The sequence below is a fragment of the Amblyomma americanum genome, chromosome 3 (genome assembly GCF_052857255.1).
Source record: "Amblyomma americanum isolate KBUSLIRL-KWMA chromosome 3, ASM5285725v1, whole genome shotgun sequence".
Lineage (NCBI taxonomy): Eukaryota > Metazoa > Arthropoda > Arachnida > Ixodida > Ixodidae > Amblyomma > Amblyomma americanum.
This window is the reverse complement of record NC_135499.1, coordinates 189,443,414-189,459,466: the sequence shown is the minus strand read 5'-3', so window position 1 is coordinate 189,459,466 and position 16,053 is coordinate 189,443,414. Positions and strand designations below refer to the sequence as shown.

At 44.2% G+C, this 16,053-nt stretch overlaps 1 protein-coding gene across 1 annotated transcript in view; it reads left to right on the top strand.

Moving 5' to 3' along the window:
* The first annotated feature begins 6,140 nt into the window (after window positions 1-6,140).
* LOC144123548 (uncharacterized) overlaps window positions 6,141-16,053 on the top strand; it is an 80,117-nt gene continuing 70,204 nt past the window's right edge. The window contains exon 1 of the mRNA XM_077656365.1: window positions 6,141-6,177. The gene's annotated coding sequence lies outside the window, so the exon portion shown is untranslated. The remainder of the gene's footprint in view (window positions 6,178-16,053) is intronic.

The window sequence follows — 16,053 nt, the reverse complement described above, 5'->3', positions numbered from 1 at the left end:
CCTCCCATTCTAATTTCTTCTTCCCGCTCTCAGTCAGTACGACATTGCAACATTACAGGCATTGTGTACTATTATGCACATTAAGCAATTGTCCCGTCTTCGATCTCCAAGTTAACTGGACCCCTTTCCTTCCCTCTTCCAATCTATCAGACTACATACTATTGCCACTGCTTTTCCCGTCAAAACTTTCCTGTATCCAGTAATTAACCGCCTGTGTCTTGGCCACTCCCTCGTAGTGGGTATGTGCCAGCAACGTCTGAGGCCTTCCTTCCTTCCTTCCTTCCTTCCTTCCTTCCTTCCTTCCTTCCTTCCTTCCTTCCTTCCTTCCTTCCTTCCTGCCTTCCTTTTCCTTCCTTCCTTTCCCTTCCTTCCTTCCTTCCTTCCTTCCTTCCTTCCTTCCTTCCTTCCTTCTTTCCTTCCTTCCTTCCTTCCTTCCTGCCTTCCTTTTCCTTCCTTCCTTTTCCTTCCTTCCTTCCTTCCTTCTTTCCTTCCTTCCTTCCTTCCTTCCTTCCTTCCTTCCTTCTTTCCTTCCTTCCTTCCTTCCTGCCTTCCTTTTCCTTCCTTCCTTTCCCTTCCTTCCTTCCTTCCTTCCTTCCTTCCTTCCTTCCTTCCTTCCTTCCTTCCTTCCTTTGTCGCCGTGCTGCTTTTCCTGGCGCTCATCTGTCATCGTGCTGTTTTTTCGCTGTGCTGTTCTGTCGCTGTGCCGTTTTGTCTGGCGTGCTGTTTTGATGCGTGCAGTTTTTTTTTCCTGTGCTGCTCTGCCGTCATGCTTGTTTCCCCTGTGCTGTTTTGTCGCTGTGTCGTTTTTCCGTGTGCTGTTTTCTCGCTGTGCTGTTTTTGTGCGCTGTTTTGTCGCATACTGCTTTGACGTGTGCCGTGCTTTCGTGTCCCGAGAAAATGAAGGGACGCTGCGGCGGAGAGAAAAAATGAAAAGATCTTAATCTCAAAAATAATGCTTGTTGAGAGAGTTGTTCATTCATGATGGTCAAAACATCGCTTAACAAGACGGACAAAGAAGGAGCACATGGCGACACACGGTACACAGGGCCCACATGTCGTTTTGTTCCTTCTTTGTACGTCTTGTTACGCACTGTTATTACCCTCCTTAATCTCAAGCTACTGAGCTAGCTGTGAAAACAATGCGCGCCATGCCCCCGCCGCTCGCTGCCTAGGCCGCACTATCGGAGCTACGCGATATCTCTCTTCTTGAGCTACTGTAGCTCGGAAACAAACTGATTATGAGAGGAAGCGCAGCATAGATTCGCACCGCGGGCGAGCAGAGAAAGAAAATAACGAACTGAAAAACTGGTTATAGATTAACAGAAGCTAGAACGCAATACAACAAAATATAATTGAATTTTGCAGGCATTAAACAGTTCAGTACATAGCATTTAGGCGAAAAAGCACACAAAAACAGACCAGAAACTAATTTCCTTCAAACCATTGAAAACGAAAAACCATAATATAACTGTAAAGATTTACACGCAAAATGTAACACATCAACGCATCAGCGCATTAGTAGAGGTATAAATAATACATCAAGCTATTTGGAACAATATAGCGCTGAAGAAGGCGCAAACAGCAAACAAACCATAACAAGGGACAAAACAAAGTGACATATTATACACAGATGCACAGCAATTCAAGCCAATAACGAATTTTTCGCGAGGGTGTCTTCAATAACTTTTAACTCAGAACACTGAATAATCTCTTTTGATAATTTATTCCATTCATCAATGGTTTGAACCAGAAAAGAGTATTTGAAAGAATATTTTCTAATATCAAGTGGTCTGTCTGTATGCTTAAAATTCTTTGTTCTACTACCTGCAGGATCTTGTAGTTTGATGTAGCTGCCTAGGTTTATCTTATAATCCCCGCTCAACACATGAAATAAGAGCCGTCGTCATCATCATCATCAGCCTGGCTACGCCCACTGCAGATCAAAGAGCTCTCCTGTGTCTCTCCAATTAACCCTGTCCTTTGCCAGCTGCGGCCACCGTAGGCCCGAAAACTTCTTAATCTCCTCCGCCGAACTAACCTTCTGCTACCCTCTACTACACTTGCCTTCACTTGTAATCCACTTAAGGACCAGCGGTTATCTTGTCTTCGCACTACATGCCCTATACTCAAGCCCATTTCTTCCTGCTGATTTCGACTAGGATGTCTTTAGCCCGCGTTTGTTCCCTCACACACTCTTCCCGCTTCCAGTCTCTTAACGTTAAACTTATCATTTTTCTTTCCATGGCCTGTTATACTTCATTTTATGCTTCACAGTCGTCAGTCCGCCTCTTCTTTTAAGTTCAGTTCCTGCTTGAGTTCTAAAGTACAAGTTAACGATAAAGCTTAGAGTTTTGTTTTGTAGCTGCAGATGTTTTGTTAAGTGCATGGCTCACAAACATGATTGCCATAAGTCAGCACTGGAAGTACACTCATTTTGTAAGCGATTAGCTTGACCTCTGCAGTGGCATCCTGAAGATTTCGTCACAATAACCAAGTCTTCCGCGTGACAAAACTGCGAACGTTGTCAAAATGCGTTGTTCAGCTTATCTTGTTTAAGATGAATTCCTAGGTTTATAACATTGCTTTTTTAAATTAAATCTGCACTCTTGATATTGTAAGGTAAGATTAAGAGGTCTTTTTGCCGGTCTTTTGCATTAAAAATGTTTCCGATGCATTCGGTTCAATTTGCCATTCGTCACTGCAGAGACTAAATTTCTCGAAATGGGTGCAAAGTTCTTGTTGATCAGAAGAGCAATTTATTTTTGCATACAGAACGGTGTCATCTGAAAATTGTTTTATTGCAACCTGCGGCAAAAAACCTAATCTCATATGGCTTATATATGTTTGAGGATTGTAGATCTATAGTATGCTCCTCAAAAACCGTGCTTATTGGCCTATAGAAAGCTGTTTTCTTCCAAGAATCTCATAAAGAGGTTGGTCAAAATATGCTCCAGAGCTTTACAACATGTCGTGGTCAAAGAAATTGGCCGGTAATTCGCGACATTACCTTTGGGAACTTGCTTACGAATTGTTAATCCCCATCCCGTTACCATTTATTAGGGATTTGAGAAGGATCAATAGATTTAGTCAAAATATCCACAAGGTGAAAGGAACACTACTCTGCGTATAGCTTTAAATATCATTGCGTATTTCTTCATGGCCAAGGGATTTTTTCGTCCAGTTTGAGAAGTCGATTGAGAACGTTGGATAGATTTACTGTAAACTCAGATTCAGTTTAGCTATTACAAGTTTCGTTTGGAGCGTAATTCCATCGTCTAAACTGAAAACTGACTCAAAGTAGTCATTAACGAGGCGAGCCATTTCAACCTTATTGTTGATAGCTCTGTTTTCACTTGCGAAAAATTTAACGCCATATTTTGGCTTTCACTCAAATAGCCCAAACTTTTCCAGAGGCACATTCAATAAACTAATTAGGGTTTGATTGATATAAAGGTACATCGCCTGGATAATTTCCATCTTCACCTGGTGAAAAAATTATTTAACATAATTGCGTGCTGTTCTAGAGCTCGGTTTTTAGCCCTGAGACGCTTCAAAAATCGCTTTTATGAACAATATTTAGTGTAATCTATAGATTTCTTTTTTTTTACTTTTTTAGTACGCATGAGAACAAAAAGCTTTAGCGACTTAAACACTATACTGTTTTAAACTTTTCCCACGCATCATTTGCAGCGTTAAGGTCAGCCTCTTTTTTTAGCGCTTGTTAACCATGGATAATTTACAGGTCTAGGTTCTAGAAAGATATACCAAATGATCATATATCTCATATGTAATGAATGATTATATAATGTTTTATTATTGTAGCTTATATAATGAATGACACATAATAATAACAGAAATAATTCACACTTCATATCATCATGAGAAGAGTTCGTGAAACTTTCTTGCCAAAAACATGTACATTGTTGTCCTGATTATTTTTTCAAATAAAATTTTGAACTTTGCACACGCAAAAAAACTAGGCTGGAATATGACATTTCGTTTCAAGTCGACAATCGAGTGTGTTTTTTTTATCGTACCGTATGCCACATGGAATAGAAGACAGATTAAAAATGGGATGTAAATGAGAATAGAGGTAGTAAAAGGGGGAGATAGTGGTTACAAAACAAGTCGTCAGGTTTTGGCTTCTAACCCTGTTTTTTCCAAAAAAAAGGCACAAAAACTGCGAGAGAAACCATATTAAGCGAGCCACAAGGTGAACCGCAACCTGCTTATGTTTGTTCTCGAAATGACCACAGATTTTCGAAGGTTAGTCCATATAACTGCTGAATAAATTTGTTTAGACACTCATTTTTTCTGTGCACCATAAACGATTGGAACGTGTTACCAGAACATGTGGTTTGACACAAAACTATCGATTTGTTTTACGATGATTTGTGCAGCCCAGCAATAATGCCCAAGTGGTGCTGCGGGTATTGTAACAAGAAAGTAAAATGCATAAATAATTATTCCAGCAGAGCCCAGTATCCCGAAAAATGCGGACACGCGCCGCTGAAGTGACAGGCCTTTTCCACAACAGGCGACGCAAATCGGTCTTGAAGGGGAACCGCCGGGAGAAGAGCCACCCCAAACCTGAGCTAGCTTACATGGACATCCTCCACCTGAGTGAGATAGCGGACAAGTGGGTACAAAGTGCTGTTGCACTTACATGTGTCTAAACGAAACGTTTTTGTAGGATCTTTGTAAAAGTTACTACTCAGCAGTTTACCCAGTGGGCTGTTATCTCTAATGCACTGCTTGCTTATGCGACATAAAATAATGTAAACTAGACATTGTAGGCGACCTGAGCGTTGTTTGAAGTTTCAATGACGAAATCAAAACTAGGTAAATTAACAAACTTACGACATGCCTGGAAACAAACCAGTTCTTCCAGAAAGAAAAGGCAATCTCTTCTTCACCAGAAATGTCTCCTGAGGAACTTGCTGATGTGCCTTTCTTGAAGAACAAAAAAAAAACTAGAAAGCAAACAATGAAACAATACAGGAACAAACTAACACTAATTCTACCTCTACGTAAATATGTGGATTACAGATATGCATGTGCTAGGAAGAAAAGATAAACAATGGTATGCCAACATGTGCATTGTAAAGGCCGCTCAAATACTACGAAACACAGCCATTTAACGACGTAAGACAACAGCTTGAAGCACCGATTCGGCGTTTTCGTCATAGTTTAACCACTAAGCTTTTAAAAACATTAAGTCCTGACTGCACAAGCCTGTTTTTTTTTTCTCTTTCCGTTTAAATCACGTAATAATATTTGTTCAGTACTCAGTTACAATGTCTCAATTACGCAATTTAAACGAAACGATATTTTAATTATCTTAATTTAATTATCTTGTGTACTGCTACGCGGGCGCACAAAATTACCCAGGGGCTCGCAATTGTCGAGTCTAGTTCATATTCTTGGGGTAACGTGTGGTACAAGATAAGCTTCCTGGAAAGAAATGAGACTTGACAATGCCATCTTCTGTTCATGGTAAAAAGAACTAAAACGAGTAAATAGATACGGCCCGCCGCCGCTTCACGCGCGGATGTCTAGAACAGAGGGTTAGAATATTTTATGACTTGCTGTATAAATGGTGCAGGTGAAAAATGCGTCTGCTGCAACGTCACAAAATTAAAGACTTTCTAGAATTTCCTGCTACGCCTCTCAGCGGCTGTAAGCTTTCCCGCTCCGAAATGAACGCATCGTAGACTTGTGTTAGCCGAGCCTCCGCTGAAAATGCCTCCCGAAGAAGCAAATAAAAGTGCTGGAGTTCTAAGGAGAAAGCTTATACCTTGCTCCTCATACACAGCACTTTTGAAAGTGTAATTTATCTTTTTGTCTTGAAAGCAAACCCCATAAATGTTTCAGGTTGGTTGTTACCACCAAATCCGTGGTTCTGTCGGCTATGTGCGCACATTTTCAATAGACTCCTCACGACGCAATCACGGAGGCTGGAAGCAGGTGTAGAACACTGTTTTTCTGCATGACCCTCAAATAAGTAGTGCAAACAAATTGTCTTTGAATTAATACGTACAATAACTAGCAGTTAGACATAAATTATTTATGTCGATCACTGTTTTATTTCGGCATTTCTTTTTAGGCACTTCTGGTCACGAAACTTTGAAGCCTAGTGGGATAAGCTTAACACGAAAAGCTTTGCAGGCCAAAGTGGTGAGTTTTTCCCGCAACTGAGTAATCCGAATCTGTCTTCTATTCATGCACTAATCCGCACTTTTGCAAACACTATCAGCGCTTTCCGCTACGTAACACTCTTTCTGCTGCGCGAGCTCTGTGGGTGTACCCCGCGATGTCTTGGATACCATGACTGCAGTGTTATGACAATTTATCTTCACCACGCATCGGATAACTAGAGCCATACGTGGCAGCGAGTCACCAATTGTGCATTCTCGCAACAGCTATGAAGCTGCTTTACCGGCTTCTGACCGAAATATTAACTTCTGCCGAATTCGCACTCGCTTTCGAGCGCCAGGTTGCTTGACGCTTCCCTTCATCCTTTAACGTCGAGATCCCACCCTGAAAGCTCGAGGCGCCAACTTTCTCCAGCCCAGACGCATCTGCTTGTCAGAGAAATTAGTGCCAGTCAGCCAGTGCTCGGCAAGAAAGCGTCTGCGCTTTCTTCCTGCGAGTTGAACACGTGCCAAAAATTGCTACTCGGCACCTTTTTTAAACAGGGTGTGAAAAGGCCAGGGATAATATCTAACGTCGCTAGAGATGCGAGCCTGAACACTCTCACGTTTCAGTATAAGCTAACTGAGCGTTGCAAAAAATCCCCGCCTGTGTTTATTTCAAGCCTAACTATGCTTCGTCTGGTCATGGGAAAATGAACAGCGTAAGCATCAGTCATAAAGATCTTCAGGAGTGTAGCTGAGGTCAGCTTCTTAGGTCTTGGGTCCTAGGATCCAAGATATTAAACTTAGTTTTGGAATATGGCGGAGTGCTCGGCTTGAAGCCCTCTGGCACGGGTCGGCCCGGTATTGCACTGCCTCCAGGATCGGCCCGGGGCATATTAGCACGCGCCTTTTCTTTCTATTTTGGCTCTCCTATCCTTTAACTCTCCTACTTTGCACGCGGCAGCGAGCGTGGCTCGGCTTGAGCCAGTAGGCAGGCCCGTGCACTTTCCTTTTCTTTCTTCCTATTAGCAACAGCAGCAGCAGCAGGTCAGCTTTCTGGCTCTCTGCATCGCTGATGTCGACAGAAAGGTATAAGGAAGGAGTTGAGGCAGAACAAAATGCGGAGTGTTGTCAATTTGTGGCCATAGGCAGGCGGAGAAGTGGGGAGAGGAAAATATCATTCTGAAAGTTTAGCCGTTAGGAGGAAGAGGAGAGAGTGTGGAAGACGACGAACCGCGAATTGGGAAGAGAGAAATGGTCCCCCTCACATTTAGGGGAAAGGAGTGAGAGAGAGGGGGGGAGGCAACGGAGGACTACCGCCTCGACTGCGGGAGGTAATTGTTCGAAACCCACTGAAACCCGCTCCAGAGTATCACTATGCAGTCAGGGGCAAGTGCGGCTTCAGCCCCGGCTTTCTGACTTTGCGAGGAAAAAAAAAGAAACAGAACATGTCTGTGAAAAATTCATTCCTGTCGTATCCCGCCTAACGCTCCAACCTTCGCGTCATACACTCGTAACCATCCCGTGATTTCTTTGAACTCCCGAAAAAAGAGATTGTTTTGTTGACAGTACAGATATCAGATTTTTCTTTTGTCGATGCGTGCCGCATGTGTACAATCATGAGATCATCACATCATCATATAAAAGAATGCTACCAGGATTGCATGCTTTAAAAATTATGTGGAATACGGAGGGTTTCTTCTTTTGCCGGTCACTCGCAGATGCCATTAACACTTCTCTGATGATTTCAAGCTTGTAAGAGGGACATCCCATTGCATTAATCAGCTCGAGTGCCTAGATATGCCTAGGCGTAAGCTTCTCCCTGTGCTCACTAATAGCAAAGGCAGTTACGACTGCGCGAGATGATGTGCAGAAGAAATTACAATAGCGAAGCGAAACTGTTGCAAACCCTGAGAAGCAATTTTTTCCTAGGTGTCTTGTTTGATACATGAGCAAATATAAAGAAGAAAAAGAGTAAAAGCTCGCTGACAATCAGGAGTTAGGTTTAGTGATCCCATTCATAAGGTGGGCTCACACCATCGGCAGTACCGCCAATCCTGAGGCTTAACATAATGCTAGTGGCACTCTAATGCGCATAAAGACTTCTATAAAGCGTCAAAAAATCTCACATGCGTTCACTTACCTGCCATTTACGCTTGTGCTGAATCATACCTGTGAAGATCATACACACACCACTGCCAAGGGTATCTGTTAAATGCAAAAGGCGCAAGCCTCGATTAAATTTTGCTTCTCATAGAGCACCGGCAGAGACTTTCATAGTGCAGTTTTAGGATCGGCGGTTACAAAAATCCCAACCCTGGCACTGGTCAGCGCGTCAACCGACGCAGTAGCGATTGCTCTGCGAAGAGAAAAGTGCCTCGCTTCTCGGGTCCTAAAAGCGATCAGGTTGAGAAACTACTTACACTGCTTTGGATGGATGTGGCGAAGACTGCACTCTTAGGAGACGGTTGTGCCCCCTGGGAATGTCCGAGGTGGGGCCGCTCTTCCAGCCTCAGTCGGTGCGCAATATGTTCACGGTTCCCCTGATGGAAACAAAACCACCAGAAAAGCGCGAAAGTGTCTCCGCTTCGGTACCACACGAAGTGCAGGGCAGTTAGCCGGAGGCAGACTGACTTCGCTTCTTCCTTGTCTGCTGATGCCTGGGAGGAGTAGTAATAGGCAGGGCTTTCCTGCAGCAAACATTTCAAGAAAAGTTTGGAGGGTGAGTTAAGGCTACTTCGTCGAGGACAGGAAGTTAGCCTGCCATAAACAAGAAGGCAGTGTTTAGTTGTCGTTTTTTTGTACATCCCAGCTCCCATTCTATCGTTTTCAAGCAAACATGCTGTCGACATTAAGAAAAATGTTGTCGATAGTTAAAGTTCTCTTTAGCTTTACCTAAAACTTCAGTTCAGGACAGTTTATTTCCGTCAAAGACACCTGTTCAGGAGTATTACATAAGGGATGAGATTTCAGGTGTTATAATACATGGTCTACTCTAACATTAGTTGTGTTATTTTTTGATAAAATTTTGATGGACAGGCGATGGTTGCGATTTGGTTGGGAGGGCTCTTCCAGTCATATGCGGTTTGCGAAAAAAACTAGCCAGATAATATAGTGGCATGAGAACGTGGACGAAAAACTTGAACCACATTGCCGGTTCTTTGGGATATGTGTGTGCGGCGTACAAGGCGTACAATTTAATCCACCAATTAGCCCGATCCGTCACCCTTTTGACAGATACCAGGCTCAGATGTTGCGTCAAAACAAGAGTAGCACAAAAATGGCAGCCCCGCCGCGGTGGCTCAGTGGTTACGGCGCTCGACTACTGATCCGGAGTTCCCGGGTTCGAACCCGACCGCGGCGGCTGCGTTTTTATGGAGGAAAAAACGCTAAGGCGCCCGTGTGCTGTGCGATGTCAGTGCACGTTAAAAATTCCCAGGTGGTCGAAATTATTCCGGAGCCCTCCACTACGGACCTATTTGTTCCTCTCTTCTTTCACTCCCTCCTTTATCCCTTCCCTTACGGCGCGGTTCAGGTGTCCAACGATATATGAGACAGATACTGCGCCATTTCCTTTCCACCAAAAACCAATTATTATTATTATTATTATTATTATTATTATTATTATTATAAAAATGGCAGGCGTGAATAAAGCAATGTGGAGTGGAGAGTTGGGCTGGTTGGTTTACGATCATGTTGGGAACAACGCTAACACAGGACGGTGCGAGAACACAACATAGGCGTTCTCGCTGCGTCCTGCGTTAGCGCTTTACCCAAAGAAGCAATGTGGGAACTGGAACCAAGGTCGCACGTGTTTCGGCGCTGGCTGCATCTCGAGTCGACAAGTTTGCTCGGAACGCATGTGAACGCGTTCTGCCTCTGGCTACGTCGATGCGCACCTGGTGTTAGGCACGTGTGCCCAGCTTGCGACAGGCAAACAGTGCGCCGGTCATAGTTCGTCTTGTTTGCCCAGCATTCCACAACGTTTCGCCCTTCCTCTCCTCTTTCTTTTCCCTGCACCGTAAGTTGACCAGAGTGGTGTGGACGACCTAATTCTCCCTTACGATTCGCATCGTTATTTGCTACTTCACGTTATCTCAAACGTTATAAAAGCAGTAGCCATTCAGAGATTGCACCAAAACATATTGCAATTTGCAACGTAATATTGTACAGCGACGAAGGAGTTTGAAGCTAAGATATTCTTATACAACGTGAAATAATATATACGATGAAATATTGCGGGCTATCTTCGAGACGGCACTGCACAGCCGCAACGATCTCACGTTTGAAGAAAGTGTTCAAACAAAAGATCACGTTCCGCATTCATTGTTGATAACTACTTAGCTTGTAAGACCGCGTTTGTAATGTACACCGTCTATGATTCCATCGTGATCACTAAAAGTGGGTGCATGTTTCTTTTGTCGTAGTGAAAAAAGCGCGCCGACGCTTCAATCAGAACGTAATGCGCATGAATTGGGAGTAAAATATCGACGATCTCATTTTTATTGTCGGATTTAGGAAGGCACCTGCAATCAAGAAGTAGAAGGTATAAAAAACGCCAGCGCTCAAATACTGGCTGCACGGTTCGTTCGCGGCTCTACGGCCTTTTAAGACACCCCACAAAATGCCCATTACCCTGAAGTATTTTCTCCTTGCTTAAGGAACGTTAAAAACGACTCAAGGAAACTAACTTCCGAGGTTACATTTAGCAAGACTATGAAGCTTGCTACTTTGCCTTTGATTTGCAAAAGTGCGAAGACAAGAAATATGCCCAAAAGGCGCTGGGTGCACCCCCATATCGTCCCAAGCTTCTTGGCGAGCCTTAATATTCAGCCGCGCACACTACAATCCCTCGCAAATACTGCCGTTCAATTGGTGGCAAGGTCGACATTGAAAACAGTCAACAAACGGCACGATAAACGAACCGTGCGCTGGGCCCGCTGGGTTACGGTGCTCGGCTGCTGACGGGAAAGACGCGGGTTCGATCCCGACCGCGGTGGTCGCGCCGGTCGAATTTCGATGGAGGCGAAATTCTAGAGGTCCGTGTACTGTGCGATGTCAGTGTACGTTAAAGAACCCCAGGTGGTCGAAATTTACGGAGCCCTTCACTACGGCGTCTCCCATAGCCTGAGTATCTTGGGACGTTTAAACCCCATAAACCGAACCAATCAACAGTGGTGAATGCTCTCATGGTTCTCTTGTCGTTAGTACAGCTGCACAAGTGCATAATGAGGGTGGGGCAAAACGTACCACTTTATTACTTAGCGCCCCCTAACTTCTCAACTATCAATCAAATTAACTTTATATTTCGGTGGTATGATTCCATATCGGCAGCTGTTGTTTTCTGCTACAGTATTCCTAAATAAAATAAATATTGCAAGCAGGCACAACTGAGCAAACCAATACCTATACCAATGTACTACTGGGAAATGTCCGTAATGGAGCCTGGATGGTCCAATGTTTTGAAGTGATGTGGGTGCCTAGGTATCGTGGTTCCTAACGATCACCTTAATTTACTAGTAAACATTTCAGCTCCCGAGTCTAAATTTGACCCCCCATGTGTGGCCTAGAGTCGCCGGCTGAGAACAGAGTTCACCGGCTCATGCATGCTGCAGACATTTTTCCTCACACTAGCTCAGTAGCATATAAATGCGCAATTTATGTAATTTGTGGCACATAACTGTACATAAATGTACAATTTATGGCATACGACAGTTTAAATTGAAGCCCAAGGAACCTGCTCTTTTACTTTGCATGGAAGCCAACACGTGTCGCCTGGCTTTGAGCATTAAAAATCAGCACAGGAATTTTAACGCGACAGCGCTAAGGCTCCAGTTCCGCAGAAAATCCGGCGTCGTCGGCGTTGTGAGTGAAAAGTCCGCTGAGAAGCGACGTAGGTAGTTCACGTGAGCTTGTGGTCTCATCACAACCTGCCCACCGGATTCTGAGCAAACCGCGGCAGGTGTTGCGATTGATCGCGAGAGATTGCTTGGGAATTAGAGCAACCTGGTCTCACAAGCCCCAAATATGGCAGCACCTGTTATCGCGCATCGCAGGCGCATGGCGCATCGCTTAACCGCTGCACCACTGCGCCAGGAGAGACATGAGGACTCCCAGAGATCTATGAGTATCAAGTCGAGAATGACCAATTCCGCGTATATGGGAATTAACGCATTACGTTATCCCGTTATACCCTTACGGCGGAACTTAAGTGTCTCCTCCAGTTTCTCAATCATCGGTACACCCCGTAAACAAATAGGCATGTGCGAAAGCAGGAAGTGTTTTGCTGGTCAGATTTTGCACCGATGAGGAAGGGTCCGCCATGATAATCGCCATGTTCGCGCGTAATCTCTCGGCACTGTCTGGTTTTCTCAAATTACAAGTGTGAAATGCCTCTGTTGTAGTGCCTAGAATATAATCGCCAGTATTTTAGGCACTGCACCCCCGTTGACTCACGCGGTGTCCGCTAATGGCGGCCAACAGACGACGTTAGCTGTTTATCTCCAGGAAAACTTGGCGTGTGAGGACAATGAAGAATTTCAACCACTACATGCATAGCAACGTAGTCGATCTGCAGATCCCTTTCAAGAAGGTCGATGCATTCAGGGGGTCAAACGTTTTAGTTCTTGCTCGCGCCGAACAAAAAAAAAAAGGATGGTGCGCATGTTCCGACTGGCACATATTCGAAGACGTCCAAAGGAGTGGCCGATTTTTCTGCCGTTGCCATGATACACCGTTTCAATTGGAAGCCTTGTTTTCGCGTATTCGCGTCAAATATTCATTTTCTTTGCTTGAATTTCTTGGAACTGTCTTTGTTCACGTCATTGAACGCATGAAGATTCTAGTTTGGGGAACAAAGCAAAACGAATATATAAAAACAATATTTGCGCGTTTCTCAAATATCCAAAAGCCAAGAGCAGAGACCGCTCCAAATCTTTAGGAGGCAGCTGTCATTTCCAATGTAACCTCTTGTATTGTTCTCGCTTTCTGAGGGCCTCCTGTGACAACCATGTGTGGCAACAACTGCGCCACTTTTGTCTCGGCTTACTTTTTTTGAATTTCTTATCTACGCTATGTTTTCGATCAAGGCAGACGTTGACTCCGCCTTTCTTTGTCCTTGTTCTGCGTACTGTTGTTTTTGTACACTATGCCTACATTGAGTAGCACACCTTCGGCTGACTTTGCAGCCGTTACCCACCACTTACAGCCCCCCCCCCCCCCCCCCGCCTTTTTTTTTCTGTCGGTGGCTATTCTTTGTGCCGTCGTCAGCTGTGTCTTCCGTACAGCGTCAAAAGTGTGAACTCTTCTCGGAGGATCAGCTGCAGGTTCTAGTCTGAAACCCTCCTTGTATAAATCGTCTGCGAACGAAATTTGAAAAAAGGTTGCCTATTGGCAGGACCTGGAAGGTTTCCAAAATTAATGCGGAAATATGTGCCCTCTGTTTTGTAAGTTCGCGGCGTGCTGTCACTGTGCCTTTATATCTCGCTGTTTGTAGAGGCGAAGCGAAGTAAACAGCGACCTCTCTACCACAGTTTAATCGACGAAATCTTTCCCCAACAGGTCGTCTTTTATAAGTCGCTATCTTCAAAACGTTCCGAAAAAAAACTCGAGCTTACACTTTCTTGCACAATAGCAACACATCTCAGCCTTTTAGTGAGCGATACCGCGGCTATGTTTTAATGTTGGTACAAGATATTAGACCTCTCCTATCTTATACAAAGTTGGAAAACGCAAGTGCAAATGGAGTCCTGTAAATTGCGGTTATTTTAGGCACTTCTTACAGCTTGGGAATGGTGAGAGCTTCTAATAAAGGTATGATGCGATAGCGAACATCCGCAGGTACTGCGTGTTCTGGACTTGACCACATCATCACGATTTCACCCTTTTCTCCAGCCGTGCATTCGAATCGCTGAAAAACAAACCGTAAGGTTTCATTGTCACGGGAAAACTTTGGCTGACGGCCCACTCTGGAGCAGCACGCTGGTTGATCCTCCGAATTAGTTCCTAGTCTGAACAAGCTTCTTAAATTCTTTTATTTACGCTCGCTCACTGAATCGCTCATGGGCTCGTTGCATTAGTTGACAGGCAAGGCGTGTGACAGCATGTCGCATTTCTCGCAAACACAGCGGAGACTGAGTGATAGTTCATCTTCGCCTTCCACAACCATGAAAGCATGTTGAATGCTGTATCGTTTAGGTGCCTAAATGCCGCCTTTCTAGGCTCATTCCGGTCGTGAAGCTTCCTTCTTAATTTGTTTTTTTTTCTTTGACACATCGCTGATAAACACAAGCGTTCGTTTCCTCGGCAGCCTCCGCAGCCTGGAACGGTAGCAGTGAAACAACTTTAGGTGCGTTCTAAAGAGGTCAGAGCAAAATGGTGTTGTCGTTGCAGCATACTTTGAGCGGGTTATCTCAAAAAGTAGCTGCAAAGCTGACACTTCTTCAAAGCTCGTTAATTTCGGGAACTTTTGTCTTGCAAAATACTTAAATTGTGATTGAAAAAAATAATTCTTTTTTCAGCGATACCACTCTCTCTCGCCGTGTTGGCGGGCCTTTCATGCAGTTTAGCTAAGGGCTGGACGGAGTTCTCTAGCGATAAGGAATGCCCGGTAGATATCCACCGCATTGCACACATTACAAAATGGCGCGGGAAAAAAAACCTCCACATGTTGTTTCTTTTTTTTTCCCCCCCTTGCTGAGACGATCTGCTTCCTGCTATAGAAATATATTTGCCCATCGCCGGTTCTGAACTGGCACTGTCGTTTTCAAGGCCGATGACCAAAGGTTGTCGCAAGCAGCTGCCATTCTTGAGAAACTTGAGTCGCATGATGAGTTGATTTTTGAGCACCCTTACCGGTCTCTCTGTCACAGCGGGGACTATGTTCTATTTTACGCCGTCCTGAAGTTTGCGACAGCGGCCAACGTGGCAACAGCTGAGAGATTGCGACAGCGTTCACGAAGGCGGTCGACGTACAGCTGAAACTTTTACTGAAAAGCGCTGACTACAAGAAGAGCGGCTGGTGTGTTGTTCTTCGATGCTTCCTGCACAAAGGCCTCATCTTCTTTATCCCCCCCCCCCCCCGATTTTCTTTACTATAAAGTATGCACCTGCGCGAAGCCAGGAAACACAAGCAGCAGTAAAAAAGTATGTAGGTACTGTACTGTCCTCATTATTATGCGCTAAATCTAAGCTTTCGGTAGGCGGCATTTCTGTGTGTGTGTTTTTATGCGCAATGGTGTCCCACTGCTTGCCCCCATCCTAGCCTCACTTACAATGCTCTTCTGCCAAAATGCACATTTTTCTTAACAAAACCTATTGTCATGCTAACGAGACAAGGAATCGGTCTAGAGAAACCAAAATTCATGCCAAGAAAATTGAAATTTGCTCCGGTAGCACTTTGATTTTGTCCTCCCCTCCGATGCTAACCAAACCTGTACAACAACATTTAAGTAGCAGAATAGAGGAGCCCAGATTATTCAAACAATGTAATCAGGGCCGCGAGAAGACTTCAGAAAGAAAGTGTGTTGGCTTCAATGCCAAAATATTATTTCGTCACGTTATTTAATGAGAAATTTCTCTGTACGATCGTGTAAAAGTATAAACGAAAAATGAAAAAAACATGCAACAAAGCGAAACAAGGTGCAAGAGAGAGCGTGAAAAAATTGTCCCCAGGGCGGGTTGGTGAATTTCTCATGACGAACAACGAAACACCACACAGATGAAGTAGCAGCAGAAGATGGCGTCTGACTTACAACACTTCCTCAAAACATACAAGAAAGCATTCTAAAGACTTTTTAAAAATTTATTTGGGAGCCTCTTTGGTATAATACCGAAAAAGCATATTGTAGTCTATCGCGGCTTGCATAGTAGGTGTAAGCGTGAAATGCACTCCAGGGAAGGCGTACAGCATTCTACA